Below are 24,336 nucleotides of genomic sequence, written 5' to 3'. Positions count from 1 at the left end.
AATCGACTAAATAATAATCAAATAAAAAAAAAACTACATTTGGCAACAAAACTTAATATTTTATTTTTTTTATTTTGCATGTGACCAAGTTACAGAACTGAACGCATCTGCTCAATTCAAAGTGGGCTGAACGAGAGTCGCACTTCACTTTGCCCATTTCGCCTCACCTTTGACTGAGCGCCTATTTAAGCGAGTTTGTCTGTATTGTTTTGTTGTTGGGTTTTTTATTAAGAATAATAATAAACTCATCATTAATGAACCCATCATTAAAATGCATTCACTGGCGTTCATAACCGTGTGCTTGTCCACTGGCGCGGTGCCGTTATGAATGCCCGTGCGGCCGTGAGCATTATACTTTCACTTTTGAATTAGCGATTCAAAGCCTGTGTTTTGAAACTTGTGTGTTGACACCATTTTAAAATGACATCACCATAGCCTTCTTTATCCTGTTGTTTCTGGATTTTACGGTGAGGCATATTTCTTTGTGCAGACTGGGTTATTGTTCTTTCATATGGTTCAATATTTATACAATAAACTCTATGCAGAAAGGTTAAGTGATGATAGGGCTATGATGTTTGTCCATGTATCTACACGGTAAATTAAGAAAAAGTAAAGTAATAAGTAGTGAAGTTACTTTTCAAATGCAGTAACTAGTAAAGTAATCTCATTACAATTTACAGAAGTAACTAGTAACTAGTAACTAATTACATTTTTGAGTAACTACCCCAACACTGGCAGTGTGTACGGAACCGAACTGAACAACTAGTTGTTAATGACGTTTACGTGCACCGGTGTAACGTGTGCCTCTCGTGTATGCGCGGCGAATCACAGGGAAAGCACAATCCTATCCAAATGCTTTATGCTGAAAATCGCGATTCATGTTTGCTCACTTTAATAACTCCATAAACCCGTTTGCTTTATGAGACGAGCTTAAACAACAAGCCTAAAAACGCTTATAGTGAGTGACCATGGCAACACAGAAAGAGCGCGCGCTGTGTGAAACAGGCTGTCCAAGCATAAAACACGACGCCTCCGTCGACAGTGTCAGGGGCCGTTCACACAGAACGCGTCTTTGCGTCTAAAAACGCGAGACGCAGCGCTCAGGAGTGGTTTTAAAAAAAGCGCAGCATAGAACGCGAGAGTCTCGAGACGTGCCTTTGAGACGTGATGCAATAACGACAATAGCGGAAATAATAGAAATAGGCAAACTGCAGAATTTACAGATACAAGTTTTGACATGGAAAAAAAGAAAATAAGATAATAATGAGCACCTACTCTGCCATGTTGCCATTATATAAAACAGTTGTCATGCCAACTCGCAACGCTTGCCCCGCCCCCAAGTTCTTCTGATTGGTCCACTGTTTTGGAACTGACATTGATGAGCGGCGCTGCGTGTAAAAGTTGAAATTCTTTTAATTTGACACGGCGTCTTAAAAACGCGGCGCTCATGTGAGAGTCGCTGCAAAAGACGCGAGACGCGAGCGTAACGGTCATGCACGTCCGTCAAGCGCGTGTTTACATAGAAAAACAATGGGAAAGTAGCGCATTGGAATAGAAAAACGCGTTCTGTGTGAACGGCCCCTTAGTGTGTTTAAATTGCTGAAAATAACGAGTGTTTTGTCACTTTAATATTACTTTGGTCAAGATAACGGATACCAAACATGAGAGACGCCAGAACGTCGCTATGGTTTCCAAGCTGTCAATCATCGCAGTTTCGAGAGTGAGTCGTGTTCCGTACACACATGTAACGATAATTTAGGGGATTAATATCTAAAGGCAGTAACAATTTGTAATATTGTAATATTCGTGTTGTTTTATTTTTGTAATATAGATTATTTTCTCATCCTATTTGTTTCCGCCCCTGATATATAATTAAATGTATTTAGAACTACTGTATTAAATGCAACCAGAAATGGTAGCTATTTTGTTCTGAGTGGTTTCTAGGTCTGGTCCAAGTCAAAAGAGCCCACCACCAAGCCTCTGTGCTATTTTAGTACCTGCATATGACTCTCCTTCAATGTGTGTCTATGGGATTTTTCCCTATTTTATCAGTTAATTCATGTTCCGTAAAGTCATAGCACATATCTCCTCAACAAGCCGCAAGGTTTGAGATATTATTCACACTTGTAGCACAACCAGTGCTGGATGAGTTGCGCGATACAGTTTAATACGCAGGGTCAGGGCTTTGTTCAAATGCCTAAGTATGATTAATAATAATAGTGATACAGCCTTGATATTTATGCTTTTAAAAAGTTACAGCATCGGGATAAGCTCAAACATATAGGTGAACAGTGTGTGTGTGTGTTTGAGGGGAGGTGTCTCATCACATACCACACAAATGTACTCTCTCTCACTCCCTCTAACACACATATATACTTTGGCAACCAGTCAGGCAAGTTTACAGAGAGACTGTCCAGCAGCTTCTACCAGTGTGAAGAGGCAAAATCATTTCCTGTCCGTCTCTGCTGCTAGACTCACTGAAGCGCCGTCTCTGTGTTACAGCCTCGAGCTACACACACACACACACACACACACACACACGCACATAGTATCTTGTGTGCACACCTCCGCAAGACACTAACACACACACACACACACACACACAAAACAAACACCCACACACTTGAAAACGCACACAATTTATCAAACTCCCACATTACCCTCCTTCTGCACTCTCCATTCATCCTGCCAACTTGGCTGCTTTCCTCCCTTCTCTCGCTCTCTCTTTCCCTCCCCTCTCCTCTTGCTTTCCTCTCCTCCACCACTCGTTCCTTGTGCAACACCTTGTCAACAGTCTTCCTCTTTTGTGATCACTTACTCTCGCTGAGCACATCTGTACTTCATATGCTGAATGAGCTCTTATTCAGAGAGCGCTTTCCACTGATACGGCCTGTTTATTCTTTTTCACATGAGTGGAGAGATTGTTTGTAATATGGTTGTTAACAAGTGGGTTCTGTTTTACAGCCTCGGTCTCTCTCGCTTTATCTCTGTCTTCCTCTGTTTGCCTGTCTTGAGTATGTCTTTAATTTTCTTTTGCCCTGCTGTTGGGCGAATTGCACGAAACCTGTCGAGAATGCGTCCAGCCACATTTCGACCAAAAGCAAAATAAGAAATTACAGTTTGTTCAGCTGAAATAGAGTTTTTACATTGCAACAGTATTTTCATGAGAATTAAAGGGATAGTTAACCCCAAAAATTAAAATTCTGTCATCATTTACTCCCCCTCAAGTTGTTACAAACTGGTATAAATGTCATTGTTCTGCTGTACACAAAGAAAGATATTCTGAAGAATGTTTGTAACCAAGCAGATCTCGACCCCCATTGACTGCCAGTAAAATGAGTTGTGGTGTATTTCAATTAAAGATTATGAATCAAATAAATTAAAATACTGCATTACAGTTATGAGAAATACCATTGAGAATAATGGAAATTACAAAATAATAAATAACCAGTAAAATGAGTTGTGGGCTATTTCGATTAAATATTATGAATAAAATAAGTAAAACACAGCATTACAGTACCGATAATGAGAATTCCCATTGAAATGATGGAAATTTACGGAAGAGGATTAGGGCCAAGCAATAATAAAAAAATAAAACCATCTCGAGATTAAAGTTGTTAAATTTCGAGAAAAAACTTTCTTCGAGAAGAAAGTCGAAATAAAGTGTTGAGAATAAACTTGTTAAATTTCGAGAAAAAACTTTCTTCGAGAAGAAAGTCGAAATAAAATGTTGAGAATAAACTTGTTAAATTACAAGAAAAAACTCCTTAAATTTCAAGAAAAAAGTCGAGATAAAATGTTGAGAATAAACTCATTAAATTACGAGAAAAAACTCGTTAAATTTCAAGAAAAAAGTCGAGATAAAATGTTGAGAATAAACTCATTAAATTACGAGAAAAAACTCGTTAAATTTCAAGAAAAAAGTCGAGATAAAATGTTGAGAATAAAGTCATTAAATTACGAGAAAAAAGTTGTTAAATTACGAGAACAAATTTGTTAAATTCCGAATTTGTTCTCATAATTTAATGACTTTTTTCTTGTAATTTAATGACTTTATTCTCAACATTTTATCTCGACTTTTTTTCTCAAAATTTAACGAGTTTTTTTCTCATAATTTAACGAATTTGTTCTCATAATCTAATGACTTTTTTCTCATAATTTAATGACTTAATTCTCAACATTTTATCTCGACTTTTTTCTCGAAATTTAACAACTTTAATCTCGAGATGGTTTTATTTTTTTATTATTGCTTGGCCCTAATCCTCTTCCGTAGAAATTACTAAATGATAAATAAATAAATAATTCACCAGTAAAATTAATTGCTGTATATTTGATTAGGATTATGAAGATAGAATAACATGCATGGCTGAATAGTTCCAGAGTAAGGAAGGAAATATGAATTTTGATTTCTTGTTGGCTTTAGTTTTCATGAATATTTTACAATGCAAAAATAATCTTAATGGCAAAATATTTGCAAAACATTTTTTCTTCTTTTGATTTTGGGTTGAATTCTGACTTACATGTTTCTAATTGGTTTTGTGAGATTCACCCAGTTGCGTGATCCCGAAAGCATAGTTGTGAATGGCAGTCATCCTATAGCAAATGAGAGAGAGACAGACAGACAGACAGAGTGAGCAGCTGCATATGGGGGGCCGGTATCAGGCTACAGACCACTGGGCCTCAACACACATGTTCTTCCCATATAAATACATGCTTGAGTAAACTGTGCAACACACATAAACAGTGTTCCTCCATGACGCCTCCCTCATACTGTCTCTCTCCATATCCATTACTCACCCAGTCCCTGAAACTCCCCTCATCTCACTTGATTTCTCTCTCATTCACAGCTCTCCAGGTTGTCCCATCCCCCATTTGTCTAGTACTATTTAGGATAGACCGGAGAAGTAGCCTGAACTAGAGCAAAACTGTCTGACTTATTGTTTGAACTGTCTACATTACATATTAAAGCCCTTATTTCATACTAGCCAAAAATGTCAGCTTTCCTATCAAAATGGACACCTTTAGCTATTTTATGACAAACTGCTATATTGATTTCAGATCAGTATAGTGGTTGTGCTTGAGTAAGTTTATTGAGTCCACTGCTTAAGCCCAAAACTTGTGTCTGTGGAGAGAAGTAATATTTGATGGAGTTGGTGTAAAGAATCTGAACACATAAATTTAGTGTGGCAAGAATTCGTACGGTATTTCATCCTGTTGGCCGACTTAATTGATTTCAGGTGTGAGGCAAGGTATACGCAAACATGGTGGTTGGATTGTTGGTGACCAAGAGGGAAATCTCTGGGCCGGTTTTGTCACAAAAGAATTAGATTCACTCTTAGAAAAGAAAAAAAAAGTTAAACAGGTCTTCCAAATAGAACCTTAGGGTTCTTGACTCAATTTTAAAGAACACTTTGTGCCAAAAATAAGGAGAAACGTCTTAAATGATTGCATCATACTTTCATGTTTAATGAGTTATTTCATTACTTTTTTTTTCTAGTGATGAAGTATGTTCAAAGCGACCATCACAAATCAATTTGTTCTTCATGTCAGAAGTAGCGTGAGCACTTGTAGTACATCAGAAATAGAATGAGGCATCAGTTTACTGTCAGGAATTTGTTGTGTCGTGTCGTGCCACATCCAGTGTAGACAGTATCACTGATTATTATGGATTCTATTTGCTTTTGTCATGTCATCTGGTGCAGAAATGGTGTAAGAGTAGCGTAAATTCTTAACTGTTCTATTGTCTTTTGTCGTGTCGCATCGCACCACTCCTGTGTAGACAAGTAAGAGTAACTAACTTACAATTGCAAAAAAGACCTAAATGGAGCACACAAATCAATAATGTTTTGATGTTTATGCCATCATCTAAAAGGGTGTTATGAATTTATAGTAGTCATGGAATTACGTTATAGCTGTATATTTTGCAGTGATTTTTTCAAATGAAAAATGCAACATTTGTTTATTTATTTCTAAGGAAAACTTCTAAAGAATATTTCTGAGAAAAGCGGAAAAAATATATAAATGGCAATATAAGACAAAAATCCTTGTTGTTTAGACTAAAACAGAGACGTGTTGAGATGAAGTACTCATTGCTTGAGATGGTTTTCTTGCTGAGTGCCTTTCTGCTGGTTTGAGATCTTCCTCATAGAACAGAGGCTGTATTGTCAGGACCTGTGACTCTTAAGAGAACGAGAGGACAGGAATGAATGGATAGCGTCTAAGTGAGTGTCCTGTTTTTTTTTTTTTTTTCTCTTCAAGCAGCATAAGATACATGGGGTCCAGACATTTAGGAATTTGAGGAATCTTATCTGGTGCCAAAACTATTTAAGGGAATATTTTATTAGTGGTTTTAGAATGTTAATAAAAGAGAATGTTTCATGTTCATATTCATGTTTCCGTAGCCATACAGATGTTTAAAAACATGCAATGATCATTGTTATTTGTTGAATCAATTTTTGCAAATTGACACACGGTGAATATGTTCTATGAATTCAGAGGTGTTCGTTAGCCACCATAGACGCTGACAGTGTCGCGGTCATATTTCAGTACGGACTCCAACGGTGACAGCACATTGATTCTCTAACTAACGAATGATGGATTGCAGTTACATGCAGGTCAACTGTTTCCTTATTAAAGCTCATGAGCTGTTGTTGTTATTGAAAGTAGTTGCTTAGTCACTGTTCAATAGCATTTCGTGCTCAAAGTGACCATGAATTTGGTTTAAAGATAGCCTACAGTCTCACACCTATTCTTCAGATTTAAGAATGTGTATGGAAATTGCAAAATTTCCATTAAAGACAAATGGCAGGAAATTTAATTAATCTTTGCATATATTTGTCCTCTTTACCTTAGGTCAGCAGCCCATTTTGCTGTTTAATTAGAGTAAATGGCTTTCTTGATTAACGTGTAATGAATGGTGCTAACGCTAGTCGGGGCGGTAAACGTTCATCAGTTTATGTTCTATATATGTCAAGTCATGTCAAGATGATCAGGCTAAGCGTTTTGAACCGCGAGAGGCGTTACACTTTCTTCGTAAGTTGAATACAGTAGGCGGTCTGGCAGACGCTTGACATTTTACTTTATAACTAAGGGCCTGATTACACCTGGTCACTTCATGCATTTTCTGCATTAAATCGTGAAAAGACCAGGTCTAAATGCCCCCCGAAATGCATTTGAAATGGATTTAAATCCGATCGCTCAAACCACTTCTGGAGGTGGTCTGGGATTGTCTGCCTATCACCAGACCAAGCTCAATTTAAAATTGAACATTGGTCTCGGGAGTCTGTATGTATTTTCTACTGCACAAGAGGCGTGATCAACGAGCATTATTCATGCAATTGGATAGTCCTTCAACCAATCAGATCAACGATCCGGGTGACGTACTTACGACGCAAAAACTCCAGACAGGTTTAGTTTGTATTGTTTGTAGAATTGATCAGCTGTTTGCAGAAGCAGCAAAGGCATCGAGCGATTTTTGCAGGTTGTGCAAAAAAACAAAAACAAAAAAAAACATGAAAGTGAGTGGTATTTACACCCACTCGAGGGATTTGTTTGCTAAACTAAAGAAGTTATTCAGCATCGTCGGGAGGTTAAAAGTAATTAGATTGATGGTCGTGCTTGCCGTCGCTTCTCTATCGTCATCGTGTTATACCCACCAATAGCGAGCAAGGTGGATAAGCCAGTGTGTGATTGGTTCCTGCAAAAGTGTAACAGAAGCAGTAGAAATGAATGTACGGGTTTCCAGACTGAGTTGCCGGGTGAAATCAAATCGCCAGCAGATCAGGCTGGGTTTACCCAGTCTAGGTCTGGGACGCATTCCAGTCAAAACTGAACAGGTCTAAATGCATCTGGTTGTTGAAACCACATATGTAAATTTAACTCATCCCAAAAATACTAAAAAATAAACGTGTAAGAGCGTGTTATAGGCTAAATAACATGTTATAGCCAGATATGACAGCACTACTGCAGCACGCATCGCCGCATTAGAGTAGCTGAGTATCTATTCAGCAAAACTGCCGCAAATCAACATGAAGGTAAGTCGCTGGCGCTCAAAACACAATCATCTTCATTAAAAAAATATTGAGACTAAATGATCTTACCAGTGCTGTGGCCACGCTCTCTCCTATTGCGGTCTTTGATTTTTAAATTAGCTGATGATCAATAAAATGCAGCTTACATTTGTTGCTTTCGGTGACGTGAACACCATGAAATCTGCATATCGCGCGGGAATTGAAGATCGGATTTATATCCGTTTTGTGGAGACACACTTATGTGGCCAAGTGTAAATGCAATCGTTTTTATAAATCAGACAGCTATCCGATCAGAGAAAACACATGAAGTGACCAGGTGTAAACAGGCCCTAAATATGGATATCTATCCTAAACAAACACATCGCTTTGCTTCAGAAGGCCTTTATTAACCCCCGGAGCCGTGTGGAGTATGTTTATGATAGATGGATGCACTTTCTTGAGCTTTAAACTCGTTGGTCCCGTTCGCTGCCATTATGAAGTTTGGATGCCTCAGGATATTTATTAATATAACTCAGATTGTGTTCATCAGAAAGAAGAAAGTCATATACACCTAGGATGGCTTGAGGGTGAGTAAAGCTTGGGGTAATTTTCATTTTAAAGTGAACTAATCTTTTAATTAGTTGATGAAAAATAGCAATCAAGCTAGCCAGAAAATACCAATTTATCTGGTTTATGAGTTGACAAGCTTGTGCAACCAAACTACATTTCCCATTATTCTCTGTGGCAGCACTATTAAATGCACAAAGCGTCCCTTTAACACCTAATATGCATCATTTTCTCTTTATTTTGTTGCATTAGTACTAAAAAAGCTTCCTATTGTTGCCAGGAAATGTAAAAGAAAAAAAATATAGGCCTCTATCAGATTTACCAATTTGCTCTTTATAATGCTGCATTAGTGCTAAAACAAAAGCTTCCTATCATTGTCAGGAAATGTAAATGAGAGAAATAAATATGACATTTATCAATTTGTTCTTTTTTACTTGAAGGCAGCATAAAGTGACATATTCAAAATGGCTTCCTTCTGGTGAGCCATTACGGCTCTGATTGACAGCGCTGTGTGTTGGTGGCTCGACTTATCATTCAGCACTGTGGGGGGAAAATGCAACTGCTGCTGTTTCTGAGCCAGTCAACGCAGAGCATATCAAAACACCCCTGAATGAATTATAATGTTGCTCTTAAGCCCGATCGAGTGTCGGGGTGAACGCAAACACTTTTGTTTTGGACAGGTGGTCTTATTATGCATGTGTGCATAAGAGAGCGCAAAGAAAATATATAAAATCTTTTTAATCAGTCATAAGTGGGTATATATATCAAAACTCTTCATTGCTGTTGAGACAATTTTGTTAGTTAGTGTAAGGCTCATATTGTCTACTGAAGAGCCGAGGGCCTTTGGAAAAAACAAAACCTGTGTTTGTTAGCCTGTGCGTGTGTCGTATTTTACATAAAAATGAAATTTAAACCTATTAAGAGGTGGTATTCAATTTACATGTGTGCAGTATTGTTGTAGGATTGGATTAGAGCTTTGCTGGGAGCTGGAATCACAGTTCACAGCTCGGTTCCTTATTACCGCTGCAGCAGGGGAGTACGATGACAGAAATAGTGCACTGAGGAGACATTTCAGTATCTCAGAATGGAATCGAGCACCACACACACACACACACACACACACACATATTGGCTGGTATGGAGAGGACATGAATAGGAGTATAAGGCAAACAGCGATCAGGTCAAAAGTGACAGTGACTGCAGAGAGTCAGAGGAAGATGAGGCAAGAGTGAGATAGTATGCAAGAGAAAGAATAAGGGATAGTGTGAGACATGGGAGGTGGTCACTGATAATAAAGAGAGACATTTCAGGCTGAAGCCCTGAGAACTCAACTCACCTCTGCTTTTCCTGTCTCTCTGCTCTTTTCCTCACTCTCCTTTGCTCACCTCTCCTCATCTCCTTCCCTTTCTCCCTTCCCCCCTCTGCTGATATTCCTGTTACCATACCAACACAGCTCTCCGACCTGCTGGACAATGTACACACTCCAGTAAATATAGTGCTTGTAATCTAGCAATCATAATTGTATGTAGCCGCTGACAGAACGCTGTGAGTTTCAGTTGCTTTTCTACGTAAACAAGCGCTAGACGGACGTATTTGACCGTTGTGTAACGTAGTAGTCGCTGTGCGAGTAAACCTCACTCCTGTGATCTCAAGAGATGCTCTAGCGACTGACGCTAGAGGTTGCAGCCTTTAGCCTCCTTGTTAAAGCATCCGACTCCCATGCGGATGGGCCGGGGTTCGCATCCCACTTGGAGCCGGCAGGTGCGAACTGGAGGGGCTACAGTTGCGCGGCGTTTTTAAAGGCCCGCTGAAGTGTCTTGGAACGCGCAGCATTATTCAATGTGTTGACGTAATTTTAACTGAAACAGGAAGACGGGGCGATATATCGATCAGCCCCGCCCCTTTTTTAAAATAGCCAATAGCATTTCGTTTAGATCACAGCTCAGCCAGAGCTGTTCAACTCAGTAAAACCTCGGTTTGCTTTTAATATCTAACCGTTTATCCTCCTAATTTCCCCTATGGCACTTTAAAATATAGCATTCTGTGCAAAATTTAAATGGGTCCGATACCTTTCGTGGTCTGAGCCGTCTCGCGGATATGATCCGCTCTGTGCTCTCGTGTCTCTGGGCCAGACTGTGCTCACGCTGTGGCGGTTCACGTGATACTAACGCGAAAACGGACTTCATTCCCATTAATGGAAAGCATATTTACACTGTCTGAATCGTTCCCTATTCCCTATATGGTCACCGTGATTTTGCCAAGTAAGACATGTTCCTGGATCAACATATTTTGTTGATCCTGGAACAACATTCCTATCCGAAAATTTAGTCCTAACTTTTTCCCAACCCCTAAACCTAACCCTACCCATAACTTATTCCTAAAATCAGAGGGAAATGATAGTTGAATAACACTGTTGTGGAAGCACCTAACCCTGGTTGTAAGCCTAAACTTGATATAAATGGTAAACTTGTCCCTCAAATCTGATTGGTTAATTGGAATGTTGTTCCAGGATCAACAAAGATGTTGATCCAGGAACATGTTGTACTTGGTTAAATCACGTTCACCTTCTCTATATAGTGCACTATGTGCCATTTACCATATAGAAACTAGTAAATGTGTGAACAACTGACCGATTTCAGCCTCAGTGTCAGTGTCTGTTGATAGTGTAGGAGGGGCGGGACTTCAGATTCTAGAGAGCATTTGTTTGGACAGAGGATTTGATGAGAACCTGAAGTGCGATGTGATGTCATGAAAATCCGTAATCCATTTTAACGGAAGTGAGAGACTGTAAGTTTTGAATGCTTATATCTCCTAAATGCGAATTTTGTCATTGCTTTGGAACACACCAGCTTATTCATAACATTAAGGCTAACATATTCATACTACTACATATTCATACTAGTTCACACAAAAATGAAAATTCTGTCATTTATTACTTACCCTCATGCCGTTCCACACCCGTAAGACCTTCGTTAATCTTCGGGACACAAATTAAGATATTTGAAATCCGATGGCTCAGAGAGGCCTCCATAGGGAGCAATGACATTTCCTCGCTCAAGATCCATAAAGGTACTAAAAACAAATTTAAATCAGTTCATGTGAGTACAGTGGTTCAATATTAATATTATAAAGCGACGAGGATATTTTTGTTGCGCCAAAAAAACAAAATAACGACTTATTTAGTGATGGTCGATTTCAAAACAATGCTTCAGGAAGATTCGGAGCATAAATGAATCAGTGTATCGAATCGATCGAATCATGATTCAGATCGCGTGTCAAACTGCCAACGGCTGAAATCACATGACTTTGGCGCTCCGAACAGCAGATTCGATACACTGATTCATTTATGATCCGAATCTTCGCGGTGTATGAACGGAGCCGGAACGGGCAACTAGTTGTCTGTCATGTCGTACAGTGCGAGAGCGGTTATACTAATGGGTTTCGTGTGTGTGGTTTCACTTTCGGTAACTTACAGCGAGGTAGATATTATCTGTGTGTCATCTGAAGGTTTTAGATCCAGACACTGTTCTCCACCGCAGCCGCTTCCATCAGTTTTGTGTTCTATGCGCCATTCAAATGCCGCGAGACTCGAGTGCAACAGGTAAAGGTGTTCGGGTCCGGTTAGCGCATGCTGATGGATGACCTCGTGGCTGATGTAAGTTGCTGTGTAAATGGGACATTTCGAGACTTTGCTCTTTATTTTTAAGTTTTAAAAAAGTTCAACTTTTAAAAACGTGTTCCGATAGACTTATTTTCATCTCCATCTCGATGCTTTGCGTCTTGCGTTTTCAAATGAAAGTACCACACTACAGTCTAACGTTACGTTACACATGCTAATGTTACACGGATATTGGAAAAACTTAAGTTTCCACAAAAATATTAAGCAGCACTATTTGTTTATTTTAGAGCAGCAAATCAGCATATTCGAATGATTACGTCATGTGACCCTGAAGACTGGAGTAATGATGCTGAAAATTCAGCTTTGCCATCAGATAAATAAATCACATTTTAAATTATATTAAAATAAAAAACAGCTATTTTAAATTGTAATATATATATATATTTTTTTACAGTATTACTGTTTTACTGTATTTCTGAAAAATAAATGCAGCCTTAATGAGCATGAGACTTCATTCAAAAACAAAAAATCGTACCAACCCCAAACTTTTGAACAGTAATGTATATCTAAGACCAGGGCTGGGTAGGTTACTTTTAAAATGTATTTCACTACAGATTACAAAATACATGCTTTAAAAAGTAATTCGTAACGTATTTCGTTAGATTACCCAAGTTTTGTAACTTAATCTAAATACTTTAGAATACTTTGGAATACTAATATGTAACACACACACACACAAAAAAGGTAATTACAAGTTTTTCTCACAATTCTGACTTTTTTCTCAGAATTGTAGAATTGCAAGTTGCAATTGCGAGTTATAAAGTCAGAATTCTGAGATATAAACTCGCAATTTCCCAGTAAAAAAGTCAGAATTGCAAGAAAAGAATCCGAATTGTGAGATTTCTCGCAATTGCGAGAAAAAAGTCAGAATTGCACGTTTTTAATCACGCAATTCTGACTTTATAACTTGCATTTATCTCACAATTCTGAGAAAAAAGTTCAGAATTGTAAGATGGAAACTTGCTATTGCAAGGAAAAAAGTCAGAATTATGAGATAAAAAGTTGCAATTACCATTTATTTACAGTTACAAGGGACTCACAAACAACTATCGCAAAACATGAAAACAGTCGTGGATTATCAGGTAATGACAGGACAGTTAAGATTCATGGGTAAATACATTTTTGAATGGGGCAATTTTGAAAAAATTCTGTCATTTTGTCTTGTGGAATATATGTAAGCATATTTTATGTGAAATAGCTTATTCAGGACAGTACTAAATAAAAATAACTTGCAATTTTTATGATCCCTCTTATTTGGTTAAAATTATTAAAATGTTGCACATTCTGCAAGGGGAATGAAACTTATGGGCAGAATTGTAGCTGATGCTTTTGCAGACTGTCAAAGTCAGTATCACCAATTGCTTTTCACATTAATTACCCGTCACAGTTTACATTAAAGGTGCTAAAGAGGTTCTTTTTGTCGACTGAGTTTTTGAAATGAGCACATGGGTAAGAACAACCCCCCTCCCCTCCATTTAGAGGGAACGCCTCCCAAAACTCGTGCACGAGTATCGGAACACGAGTGTTTACCACCGGCATTCGCTGTGTTATTAAGCCGGGCACACATTTAACGACTAGCTAAAACATTCTGACTATGCTCAACATACAGCGATTGTTTCCTGCTCCTGAAGCAGATTTATATACTTTCACATGGAATTTGAACACAGACTGTAATCGCAGACTGAAAGCAACTGGCTCTGACTGGATGCGTTTGAGCGTGATCAGTCATAAGTATCAATTTACATTCATAATCGGCCGTTACAATCGTTAAGTGTGTGCGCAACTTAAAGCCGTGGATTCATTATGTCGGACTCACCGCAGGTAACTCATAATCTGCAGTTGTTACTCCTGTTTCCTGACAAAAACATTGCATGCGGCGCCTGTATTGTGGAAAGTTACTGGAGCACGCAGCCGCGCGTCTCTCACAAGGAACGTCACGGCAGTGATTGACAAGCCAGAGGGCCAATCCGCGCACGTCTCTCACAAGGAACGTCACGGCAGTGATTGACAAGCCAGAGGGCCAATCGTTTACGCGATCATCGATGTTTTTAAGGCCCTACCTCGTGCACAGATGATGTATATTAATATTATTCCTTTCAGTGCACCTAATAAATAGTCTTTTATCAGTTAGTAAAGACAGTTTCAAGTAATATTGCAAAAATGTATAAAACAAAACATCCTCTTTAGCACCTTTAATGTTTAAATGAAATTCAAAGTAATCACTTTGGTAATCTGAAATACTTTTCAAATGTAACTGTAATGTGATTACCACCCATTTAAAATGTAACTGTAATGAAATACAGTTACTCAAATTTTGTATTTTAAATACATAACTAAGTTACATGTATTTCGTTACTCCCCAACCCTGTCTAAGACAGAAGTGTACAGTATATAATACAATAGTAAAAGTAACATAAGTGTACACTAAACTACTAAATTAATTACAGAACTAGTATAATACTACACTAGAAAATATAACATGGAAATTGCTTAATACACCACTAAATTTAACATCAACAATTTGTTTCTTTTAATTTGTTTCAGGATTCTTTCAGAAGCTTTCCTGTAGATTAAACGGTTGAGCATAGTGCTAGCAACACAAGGTCATGGGTTCGATTTCCAGGGAAAGTAAGAACTGATAAAATGTGTACCTTGAATGTAAGTTGCTTTGGATAAAAAAAATGCCTAAATGTCTACATTAAACATGAAAGTGTACATTACAATAGTAAATATAACAAACTACTCTAGTAAATTTTGGAAATGTGCACAAAACTACTAACAAATACCATAAGTGTACTACTGACTCTAGTAAATTTAATGCTACTGTAAAATACAGTAGTTTATGTAAAAATGCATTAAGTGCATTAGAATTGTATATGCTTATGTTTGTGTATTTTCCCGAAGACAAAACCATCTTGAGCGACTCATGACACACACACACACACACACACACAGCAGGTCTGCCTCTAGAAAAGAGTCTCTGAGCTGAACACACAATCAGGCTGTAGACTGGGTGAACAAGCAGGGAATGTGTGAGGACAGAGGGAGGGGAAAAGTCTACCGCTGCTTCCCTGAGAAGGACACTTCACTGGAATTAGCTTCAGCTCAGAAAATAGGAAAAACAGACAGAAAACAGTGGGGACAATACTGCTACAGGCGCTGCTTGTCTTTCATAACATCTGTATGTGTGGCTCCACGCTGAATCTGTTGCTCCGTTCCAACACATAGGCCCTATTTACACCTGGTACAAAGATGCGTTTTTGGTCGATTGGATCACAAGTGGACGACGATAAATACAGGTGTAAATGGGGTGTAAAACGTTTTGAGCTTGTCCACTTTCGACCACTTCCAGAGGTAGTGGAAAACGCATTCGACCGGATTGCTTTCTTAGTTGAAATGCTCATGTGGTCAAATGTGTTCAAACAGCTGCAAAAGACCGCCTACTTTCTGCCTACTGACCCAGTGCGTAAACATTATGGCAATTGAGCTAGCCAGATGGGATTTAAACTTTGTCAGCTGAACCAAGTTTGGTTTGAAGACGAAAAACGTACCAAGCACAGTGTTCTCTCAACATTCCTGATTTCTTCACAGCGTTTAGCCTGATATTGCAGCTATCAGAACAGAAATGAAGGCTAATGCTCACTGTATGTTTTTCCGTCATCTCCGGTCATGTTCATATGTAAATTGCGCAAGCTTATTTTGTCCATTAGATCGAAAGATCTAAAAATAAAAAACATAGACCCTCCCCTCGAAGAAATCAGGACAGAAGTGGTTGAAAGTGGACAAAAGAGACAGATTAAAAGCCCGTCCACACGGAGACAAGTTTAGATGTAAACGTAAAAATTTTGGTGTTTCGTCCAGACGGATCTGGCGTTTGGGAGCCTGAAACTGCTATTTTTTGTCATCACTCCCTGTCTCGACCCTAGTCAGACACTGCTACATCACGCAACAACAACAACAACAACAATCGCGGACTACTGCTTGTGTTCTTGCCGCAGAAGCTACAAGCCTTTTAGCTTTACTAAAGTAAAGCTTTACTAAAGTTTGCATACAGCGTCCGAGGTTTATGCGCATGCTCCAAGTCTTATTCTCCGCTTTTAGTACATCTCTGTGGCAGAATTAAAGCACCACATATAGATCTGGCATGTATACATAGTTTTGTGTCAGTTTCAATGGTTTCGTCTGTACGCAGATATTTCTTGAGACGAGGAAAAAAAAGATTGGATAGGGCAAACTTCATTTGAATGTGGCTTAAAATACTAAGTGGAAACGGGTATGTGTCTCGCTCATCCACTTGTGATCCGATAGACCAAAACGCATCTTAATACCAGGTGGAAACAGAGCACTAGAAAGTTGCCTCCATAGTCACCAAGTTTGAAACATAGAAGGCGATTCCATAATGCACTGCAACAAGCTCAGTAAAAAAAAATACTGTCTGAAATGTTGATTATAAATTCACTTATAATTGAATTGAATAATGACAAAAGGACCAATATTTGTGTGTGTTCTATGTATTTTCATGCTTATTAGCTTAGCAACATGCATCCTAACATCAAACTCTGTTGAAATCAATAGTTTGTTGGTCTCCAGTATGGAGTGGCATATGGAGTTGCTGTCCATGTAGAGTGTTTCAAAATGGTCAAAAGCAGGGAGTTATCTTGCTGGGTTTTGGTAGAGGGGCTGTGTATGTATTTTCCTGTTTACAGTTGTTGCAGCCATCTTTCTTACACACGTTCAAACTAAATCAGACAACTCAAGATGATGACCCAGATCATTGCTGTCTTACCAGTTGTTTGTCTCCTCCTCATCTACTTCTCGGTCTCACACATTTCTCACTAAGGGAGAGAAGGAGAAAGGGGCAAGACAAAGAAAGGCCAAGAGAGAGATAGAAAAAAAGGGAGAAAGATAGAGAAAGAGAAAGAGGGGGAAAGTCGGTCAGACCCCCTCCTCAGTAGAACAGGAATGCAGGGAGTCTGGTGAAGGAATGTGGAATGGGTCTCAAGGGGAGGGGGTATAGTCTAGATGTAAACACTGTTTGTGTGTGTGTCGCTTTATAAGTGTGTGCACACAGTGTAATGGGTTCGAGGACTTCGAGCGCATTATGAGGTTGTGTTATATGTGTCCTGTGTGCGTGTGTTGGTGTATTTTGAGAAAAGGGGGCTCTTTAGGTAGGCCAGCTGTAAGGAACAGCTCCCCGTCTCTGATGACAGCTTTGGGCCAATGAGGTGATTTTATCATGCATGGAAAAGTACCAGCCCCACTTAAACATTGCACTGATCCGAGACCAGTTTTCCAAACTCAGTTCCACGACTTTTCCGAGATATTCCTAACCTTTGCCCTTCCGTCTTGAGCTTGTTACATTTACAGAATCTCATGCTGTTGTATTTAGCAACCTAGACTCATTGGAAAAACATGCCTCTACCTACATTTTAAGAAAACTTGCAAAACATTTGCATTTCCCTGAGAAACTTTGCGTTCACTCACAAAACTTTTGTGATGAAATATTATGAGGTGGGATGAAAAACTATATTTCAGTGCTTTTGCGAGTGAAGGCAAAGTTTCTTGGGGGAACGCAATAGTTTTGCAAGCAAAAGCATTGAAACAATTTTTCATCCCATTCCATCACCGTGTCCCCCACTATGGCTCTGTGCTTTTCACACAAATTATGATTACAATTTATTGATTATCAGTTAATTGATTAATAAAGACTTTTGTGTCATTCTTTGCGCAACAACATGTTATGACCTCAAAACACTTTTAACACATTTACTTTCAAATGTATACATTTTGACATTTGATTCATCACCAGCTCTATATGTATTGCTTTTCTGATGTAGTAAACTTGTTTGTTAGCTCACCTGGTACAGTATTGCACTTGTGTTGTGCTGTGCTTGGGTACGAGTCCAGTGAAACATGAAGACTTGTAGAAACAAGATAAACTGGCATGGTTACTTCAGCCAATGATTTTTTTTTTTTTAAGTTATATTTATGGGCTTTTTGTGCCTTTTATTCAGAGAGGGCAGTAGAGAGCAGACAGAAAAGCATTGGGCAGAGAGATGGGAGCAGGATTGGCAAAGGACCTCGAGACAGGAATCGAACTCGGGTCGCCGCGAACGCATATGCACCATATGTCGGCGCACTAACCACTAGGCTATCGGCACCAACAGCCAATGAGTTTTAATCTCATGTTTTCTATATTGGTTTGGTTTAGGGTTGGATTTAGTGTAGGTGGTATGTTATTTTCGAATGCAATAGACCATTATCCTTTTAGCACCACTCACCGGACATTTAATTTCCAAACTGCTTCAATAAGTACAACCAACTGAATAAAATGTTGACATTCTGTCTGTTTTAGATAAAACTCAACACTTTTTTTCTGCCACTCACTGGATATTTCACTTTAAAAGTGTCACGAAGGTGTGCAAGAAGCAACATAATATCATTTTGCTGAAATGTCTCCACATTTTCTTCCTGTGAGCTTGGGTTGGTAGTTAGATATGGATACAAAGCATAAAATATAATGAGCAAAGTTTAATGTTAACATGATACTCCAAAGAACGTCAGGGTTTTAAACAGGCAGTCCGTTTAGTCACTCGGCTTTGTAGCACATACATTCTCATTTAAAGTGACTTTCGGTACACTAATTGCCAGAACAGACCCTCTGGAGCAACCTGGGGCAGAACATGGGGAAGTGTCGTGCTCCAGGGAAGAACAGTGACAGAATAGGGCTAAAATCATAGTACTTCTCAGTTCCTGGGTCAACACTGCTTGAGTTTGATCCCACAACTTCTGCGTTCACAGCTCGGATCGTTTGTCATCACAATCTCGAATTCAAATATATGTAATTTCTGTAATCTTTTACTCATCCCCACGTTGTTCCAAACCTTTATGACTTTCTCTCTTCTATGGAACACAAAAGGAAATGTTTAGCAGAATGTTTGAGCTGCTCTTGTCCATACAGTGAAAATAGTAATTCATGCTGCTAAGCTCCAAAACTGAAAAAGTACCATAAAAGCAGTCCATAAAACTTGTGCACTGTATTCTAAAATCATTTGAAGCTACAATATAGCTTTGTGTGAGGAACCAACCAATGTTTGTCATTGAAAATCATCTCCAAAGTCATTGTTGTCAATTTGGAAATGTTTTAAGGTCAATAACTCTGGTTGTTTTCATGACTAATCATTATGCAAGAGGGAAACAACTTAAGACCAAACATTTTGGTCTGTCCCTCACATAAAACTATAATGCATGGCTTCAAAGACTTCATATACAGTTCATACAGACTACTTTTTTGGTGCTTTTTGTCCTTTACTGTCCATTTTCACTGTACAGCAAAGATCAGCTCATGCATTCTGCAAAATACCTCTTTTTGTGTTTCACAGAGGGAAGAAAGTCATACAGGTTGGAGAGTAAAAAATGAGACAATTTTACTTTTCTGGGTTAACTACTTTCACTAATGCAATAATCATATGAAAGCTTACAGGATCTCACCTTGATAGAAAACTCTGTCTAGAATAAAGTGAAATAAAGCCAATTAATCAATTAACTTGATGAAGCACTATAGAGCCTTTAAATTCTAAACTATTAATGTAATGCTGGTGGTCTACGCTGTTCATCTGCTGATCTAGGGTGGAATGGAGCTGCAGGCAAGGTTGAATCAAGGTGCTGGGCTTAATTCAGACAGGGAGAGAAAAACTATATGTGAAGGTTAGGGTGAAAGACTGAACTGTATACTTCTACTACTATACTAGAACTAATGATTTTAATAAATAATGATACTCATTTGTGGTTTGGGTGTTATTTGGTACTAAGAGGGCATTTGTGGCAACACTAAGTAGTTGAAAAGGGGGCAAAGAACTCTGTGTGTGTGTACAAGAAAGATTGCTTTGCCTTTCTTGTAAGTGTGTGTGTGTGATATTTTTAGCTTGTTCCCTCCATGAGAGGGTGTGCTGCTGGAACACTATGCTTGTGTGTTTCGGAAACAAGCTCCAGTGCTAACAGTAAAAACTTCCATAGTGCACACATGTACACATAGAGACACAAAGTGTTTCCCAAAAAAAAAAAAAAACTCAAAAAAACCTTAAAGCGATAGTTCAAAGATGAAAATTATCCCATGATTTACTCACCCTCTAGCTATCCTAGGTGTATATGACTATCTTCTTTTAGATAAACACAATCTGAGAGATATTTAAAAATACCCTGTCTCTTCCAGACTTTATAATGGCAGTTGAATGGGGGGCTGATTTTGAAGCCAAAAAAAGTGCATCCATTCATCGTAAAAGTAATCCACACGGCTCCGGGGGGGTTAATAAAAAAATATATATTTTAAATCATTATTAACTATAATAACTAGCTTCCAGCAGACTGCCTTACGCATCAATTTGGGGAGGAAGAGTAACCCCTGACCCGACATATGATGTAATGATGGACGCAGAAGCTCAGAGGATAGAGAAAAACAAAACACCGGTCACGAATTAGAAGTCTAAAATGAGAAATTTTAAAGAGAAATGTCAGAGGATTTCAATAAAAGAGAAGAGGAGCTTGAGTTTGTTGCACAGCCCTATTTGTTTAAGTTGCAAGAGGCGCATCCTACATCCTACATTGCGTCAGGGGTTACTCTTGTGGCGCAAGTCGACTTGCGCGGTATGCGTAGGGTCATCTGCCCGAAGCTAGTTGTTTTAGATTATAAAGTTTTAAATATGGATATTTTTCTTACAAAAACTCATTGTTTCTCTTCAGAAGGCCTTAATTAACCCCCTGGAGCCATGTGGAGTACTTTTACAATGGATGGACAGGGATGGACTGGGACCAAAAATCGGCCCTGGCATTTTGGCCCAGACCAGCCCACCACCACATAAGATCACAAATACCACCCGTCCTTGCGCTCCCCTGCCCCCTCCCCATATATTACCATTTGTGTCAATTTGACGTTGCACATCATGCAAACTTTCTTAATCAGACAAAAATTCATGAAAGGCCACTTCAAATTAAAACACAGGGCCTCTTCAGTCATGAAATTATATTAGGATATATATATATATATATATATATATATATATATATATATATATATATATATAATTTCATGACTGAAGAGGCCCTGTGTTTTAACTGCAACGTTTTCACAATAATACAACAGATCATCATCATAAAATATATATATATATTGTTACGAGTCTGGTGTTGTTAAAGATGAGGCTTTCACGGACGTCCACAACAAAAGGGTATTTATTCATTAAGCAGAGAGAAACAACATCAAACACACGGTATAACATATAAGAACAGACAAGGAGTGAAGGGAGTGAGTCCATATATATAGGGAGTGCAAACGAGGAAGTCCAGGTGATGATGATGAGTGAAGATAGGGAGATGACGAGGGAAGTGAGTGCAGGTGTGGAGAACAGGAGGATCATGGGAAATGGAGTTCTAGAGACAAGGGATACGTAACGTATATAATATATATATATATATATATAAAAAATATTTTACTTAGCCGGGAAGATGTAAAACAACTAGCTTAAAGGTCAACTGATTCTTGTTAACTAGCTACTCCGACATTTTTTAACCTTTGTTCCTCTCACGCAGCTTCTCTGCACCTCCTTTGCGTTTTTTCTCCATGATCACACTGAAAATAAGTACAGGCAGAAATCCCATAGATGGTACTGTTCAAAGATATGATTGGGCCAGTCCAGTGTCAATCAAGAAAACAACCAATGGGCTGCTGAGCTACGTGTTTCATGGGCCGCGTCTGTCAGAAGGAAAAAAACCTAGCCTATGTGACATTTTTGAGCAGCAGCCCAGTGTCAATTGAAAAAACATTGGGCTGTTGATCTAGACCTACCACTTTTATGGGCCCAGAGAATTTATTTTTTTTTTTTTGCGGTCGGCAACCGTCGGCCCAAAAAAGCACGTCGGCCCACCGGGAAAGTGCCCGGTATGCCAGATAGCCAGTCCGCCCGTGTGGATGGATGCACTTTTTTGGCTTAAAAATTGACTGCCATCATATAGCTTGGAAGAGCCAGGATATTATTAAATATATCTCTGATTGTATTCGTCTGAAAGAAGAAAGTCATATATACCTTGGATGGCTTTTCTTTTTTGGGTGAACTATCCCTTTAATTGAGCACCAAAACTACATACCTAGAAATGCCGTGCTGAGGTTTTCAGAGTTTTATTTTGTCTTTAATTTTGAATATTTGTTTTTAATATATATTAATACAATAAGAGTGAAATTTCATTAAAGGTTATATGAAATCCAAACTATTTACTTAATAAATGTGCCTTGTCTTATTGTGCAGAATTCAACAGTACAAGCTATTCTACAAAAAATAGCTTTTCATGATCAAAAAAATAACTAATTTTAACAAATTCTTAAAATTATTTCCCACTGAATATTCTGTCTCACTCATAAATACACATTACAGTTACATTAAATGTTTGGTGAACTGCCATGGTTTTTTCAAGTCAACACGGCACTATTCCAGTGCTGAACGCCCCCTTTTCAATCAATCAATTCCAGATCCAAGCCTACCCTACATTATTTCCCACTGAACATTCAAATACAACACATTACAGAAGTTTAAAGTCTCGCAGAAGCCGTTTCGATTGGTGATTAAGTTACCCAGGTTTAAACTTTAAACTGCTCAGGTCAGAATGAGAGGACAACCTCTATCACTGCTGATGGAACAGCATGTTGTATCCACACAAAGCTTGTAGATATTAACCTTCAACCTCATTTTTCCTTCCTCATTTAGGATAGTTAATTACAAGGGCCTAGCCAAGCTCCCCCTATTGTGTGTGTGAAGAGCATAGTAGACAGTCGACTCATTTGTAAGCACTAAACGAACACTAATTCACGGCCATGTCAGTGTGGCCCTTAAACGGGCAAAGACGGAGGTAATAACACTTCTGTTTACATTCGTAGAGGTCTACACTGGTGACCCGAACTGGTGCTGGGAACTTTCATTCGCTTGCCTGTCTCCCTGGCTACAGAAGCCCCGCCCACACAGGGAGTTCCAGCCACACAGATGGCTCCCTGATGGTCTGTTTACATCTTATTTGCATACAGAAATCTCCACGTCTTGACGCTGTCAAAACAGACGATTGCGTCCGAGCGTCAAGTGTCAGGGATATCTGCAGGGGTGCTACTCCCCATCTCAAACGCACAAGACAAACCATTACAAAAACTTGCTTTTTCTCTCTTTTTTTGGTGTTAGTTATTGCTTTAACATATCTGAATTCAAAAAACAGATCGATTAGAAAATAAGCAGGGAAAAGAATTGCTGTTATTCTTGATGCCACATATGTTGTTTAGCAGTGTTTGGTATAAGTGAACCAGGATGTGCATTAACAAGGTCAATATGGTTGTGTATAGTGAATAGGTTTCATCGGAAGGTATTGATTTTTTAATTACGTATCTTGCCTCAAAATAGCAGCAGAATGGCGCTCACTCTATAACAGCTGGCTGCAGACCCGGGAGAGAATAAACCTCATTGATATTCAAACCGCTCTTTATCAAGAGGACAGAGACCTGCAAGAGAGAGAGAGAGAGAGAGATGAGTGGAAGAGAATGAAAAAGAGAAAGTCATATCTGCATTTGTGGAGCTTGTTTTTAAGGGACTAATAGCGTTTTTTTGAATTATTAAAAAATAATTAAATTACTTTTAATTTAAAAATAATAGTCATGTTATAATATTAGGTGGTCATGTTATAATATTAGATGAAGCTTTTTGGACCAAAACATTAAATTTAGTCTTACATGATTTACATTTTCCAATTAAATACATTGATTTTTGCTGCTGTACCCTTAAGACTTTAGGTGCGGCACATTTACTGCATTTCAACGTATCGTGTCTTTAGACGGGAGCAGACCGCATGCGCGTTGTTGCGGTTTGCTTGACACGAAACCAGACTTCAGTCGCCTCAATGGAAAATTTACACTGTCTTAATCATTCCCTATCACCTATATAGTGCACTATGTGCCATTCACCATGTAGAAAACAGTAAATGTGTAAGAAAGTGACCAATTTTAGCTATGCAGCTTCAGAGACTATTTATAATGTAGGGGGCGGGACGCTTTAG

General features: G+C 38.7%; 1 protein-coding gene across 2 annotated transcripts in view; it reads left to right on the top strand.

Annotated features, from left to right (window-relative positions):
• The window catches only part of bcl9 (BCL9 transcription coactivator), a 138,460-nt gene that overhangs the window by 35,845 nt on the left and 78,279 nt on the right, over nt 1-24,336 (top strand). Inside the window, exon 1 of one of the 2 annotated variants that reach the window (XM_048196383.1) lies at nt 12,108-12,231. The exons of the other annotated variant lie outside the window; for it this stretch is intronic. The gene's annotated coding sequence lies outside the window, so the exon portion shown is untranslated. Of the gene's footprint in view, nt 1-12,107; nt 12,232-24,336 lie in introns of those variants that run through there. 2 annotated transcript variants of the gene reach the window in all.

The sequence above is a fragment of the Megalobrama amblycephala genome, linkage group LG7 (genome assembly GCF_018812025.1).
Source record: "Megalobrama amblycephala isolate DHTTF-2021 linkage group LG7, ASM1881202v1, whole genome shotgun sequence".
In the NCBI taxonomy this organism is placed as follows: Eukaryota; Metazoa; Chordata; class Actinopteri; order Cypriniformes; family Xenocyprididae; genus Megalobrama; species Megalobrama amblycephala.
The sequence above is the reverse complement of the archived record's forward strand: the minus strand, read 5'-3'. Positions and strand labels throughout refer to the sequence as shown.